Genomic DNA, 3,631 nt, shown 5'->3' on the forward strand with positions numbered 1-3,631 from the left:
ATTACATAAACTAATAAATCTATGCTCAAAGGTTCATAATTCTACCATTTAAGTGATTACCCAACTTAAATTGCAAGATTCCTAAAATTTACCCCAGGCCCACATGCTCGGATTTGTGAAAATGTTTAAAGAAAGTTGTTACCCATATCCTTAGGAACATAAATATATGATTTTTACTAAATTCCATAACGAATTTCGTGGTTAAATTCCATTTTTATCAAAAACCTAGGTTTTCATCTAAACCCGCAATTTTCACTAATTTACATGTTATAACCTACCCATAAACCATGTAGTTAACTCACATTTGATAGGAATTACTTACCTCAACTAGTTGATGGAAATCCTCTCTCTAACCAGCTCCACAATCGCCCCCAAGAAGAGTAAGAAGTGAACAAAAGTGCTCAAAGTCCGATTAAAACACACTGCTCTTCAGCGACTTCAGCACCTGCGGTTAAATTGGCGTACCTGCGGCTCCGCTTCTGCGGACAACTTGCGCAGGTGCGGACCAAAGCCAGGCTGCCATATCTCGCTTCTGCGCCCAGGTGTTCGCACCTGTGGCCACGCATCAGCGACAAACGACACACATCTGCGACACAGTCAGCTCCTGCGATGCCTGCCTTCGCACCTGCACTTTCGCAGGTGCGTTCCTTCTTCTGCCTCTGTGATGGCTGGGCAGCCTATGCTGGGACGCATCTGCGATCATGGGCTTGCACCTGCGGCTGACCAAGCGCAGGTGCGATTATGACAACAGCTGGAGATTCAGCTTTGGCTTCCAAATTCCAACTTGGTTCGAGCCTTGTCCGATTGATACTCGGGACCCCCGGGGCTCCGTCCGAACGTACCAACAAGTTTGAAATCAGAAAACGGACTCGCTCGAAATCTCGGAACGGCCGAAACAACATTAAAACTAAGAATCACACCCTAAAATCAATTGAATCAAACTTAAGAACTTCAAGTTCTTCAATTTACTTCCAATGCGTCGAAACGTACTTATACTACTCGGAATGACACTAAATTTTGCGTGCAAGTCTTAAATGACAATACGAAACTATTACCGTTCTTGAAATTCTGTTTGGACCTCGATATCACAAAAACCTACTCCAAACCAAATTTTAAAGAACTTCTAAAACCTTTAAGAACCAACTTTCACTATTGGGCGCCAAAACGCTCCCGGGTCATCCAAAATCCGATCCGAACATACGCCCAAGTCCAAAATCATCATACCAACCTATTGGAACCGTCAAATCCTGATTCCAAGCTTGTTTACTCAAAATGTTGATCGAAGTCAAACTTGGCCTTTCAAGCCAACCTTAAGGAACCAAGTGTTCCGATTTTAACCCAAACTCTTCCAAATCCCGAACCAACCGTCCCCGCAAGTCATAAATTAGTAAGAGCATGCATGGGAAGTCTTATTTAGGGGAACAGAGTTCTAGAAAGTAAAATGACCGGCTGGGTCATTACATTCTCCACCTCTTAAATAAACGTTCATCCTCGAACGGATTTAGATTCATACCTGATGTGCTGAATAAGTGTGGATATTTGCTCCGCACGTCCTCGTCAGACTCCCAGGTCGCCTCCTCGACTGGTTGGCCCCTCCACTAAACCTTAACTGTGGAAATCCTCTTGGACCTCAACTGACGATCCTGCCTAGCAATAATAGCAACTGGCTCCTCCTCATAACCGAAGCTCTCATCTAGCTGAATAGTGCTGAAGTCTAACACATGTGACATGTCGGCATGATACCTCTGGAGCATAGACACATGAAAAACTGGATGAACCCCTGATAGGCTGGGAGGTAAGGCAAGCTCATAAGCAACCTCCCCAACTCGCCTTAACACCTCAAATGGGCCTATAAACCTTGGGCTCAACTTGCCCTTCTTTCCGAATTTCATAATACCCTTCATCGGCGAGACTTTCAAGAGAACCTTCTCACCTACCATAAATGATACATCACGCGCCTTCTGATTCGCGTAACTCTTCTGTCTGGACTGTGCTGTGCGAAGTCGCTCCTGAATCAACTTTACCTTTTCCAAGGCATCCTTCACCAGATCAGTACCATATAACCTAGCCTCGCCGGGCTCAAACCACCCGATGGGAGAACGACATCACCGACCATATAAAGCCTCAAATAGAGCCATTTCAATGCTGGACTGATAATTGTTGTTGTAAGAAAACTCGGCCAATGGCAAGAACTGATCCCACTGTCCCCCAAAGTCAATCACACATGATCTCAGCATGTCCTCCATTATCTGAACTATCTGTTCTGACTGTCCGTCGGTCTGTGGATGAAACGCTGTGCTGAGCTCTACACGGGTCCCCAACTCACTCTGTACGGCTCTCCAGAAATGTGAAGTGAATTGAGGGCCTCTATCTGATATGATGGAAATAAGCACACCGTGCAACCGAACTATCTCCCTAATATAAATCTGGGCCAATTTCTCTGAAGTATAGGTAGTCACAACCGGAAGGAAGTGTGCCGACTTGGTCAATCTGTCGACAATGACCCAAACTGCATCAAACTTCCGCAAGGCCCGCGGCAATCCAACTACTAAGTCCATAGTGATGCGCTCCCATTTCTACTAAGGTATAGTCATCTGCTGGAGTAGGCCACCTGACCTTTGGTGCTCATACTTGACCAGCTGGCAATTTAGATACCTAGCTACATACTCCACTATGTCTTTCTTCATCCACCGCCACCAATAATGCTGTCTCAGGTCACGATACATCTTCGTAGCACCTGGATGAATAGAATACCGAGAACTGTGTGCCTCCTCTAGGATCCTCTCCCTCAAGCCATCGACATCAGGAACACATAGACGACCCTAGAGTCATAGAACACCATCTTCGCCAATAGAAACTTCTTTAGCACCACCCTAAAGTACCGTCTCTCTAAGAACTGCCAAGTGCGGATCATCAAACTGTCGGGCCTTAATCTGCCCCAGTAATGAAGACTGAGCAACAACACATGCAAGAACCCGACTGGGCTCTGAAATATCCAACCTCACAAGTTTGTTAGCCAAGGACTGAATGTCCAAAACTAGTGGCCTCTCCTCCGCCGAAATAAATGCCAAGCTACCCATACTCTCTGCCTTCTTGCTTAAAGCATCCGCGACCATGTTTGCCTTTCCCGGATGATCAAGAATGGTGATGTCATAATCCTTCAGTAACTCGAGCTATCTACGCTGCCTCAAATTGAGATCCCTTTGCTTGAGCAAATGTTGTAAGCTGCGATGATCAGTATAAACCTCACATGGCACCCCATATAGATAATGCCTCAATATCTTAAGAGTATGAACAATCGCGGCTAACTCCAAATCGTGCACAGGGTAATTCTTCTCATGAATCTTCAGCTAACGCGAAGCATATGCAATAACTCGCCCCCTGCATCAATACACAACCCTAGCCAACGCATGAAGTATCGCAATATACCATATACATCCCCGAGCTGGAAGGCAACACTAGAATCGGTGCTGTAGTCAAAGATGTCTTGAGCTTCTGGAAGCTCGCCTCACAATCATCGGACCAACAGAACGGAGCACCCTTCTGGGTCAATTTAGTCAAAGTTGCTGCAATGGATGAAAAGCCCTCCACAAACCGGCGATAATAGCCTGCTAACCCCAAGAGACTCCTG

The sequence above is a fragment of the Nicotiana tomentosiformis genome, chromosome 8 (assembly GCF_000390325.3).
Source record: "Nicotiana tomentosiformis chromosome 8, ASM39032v3, whole genome shotgun sequence".
Classification (NCBI taxonomy): Eukaryota; Viridiplantae; Streptophyta; class Magnoliopsida; order Solanales; family Solanaceae; genus Nicotiana; species Nicotiana tomentosiformis.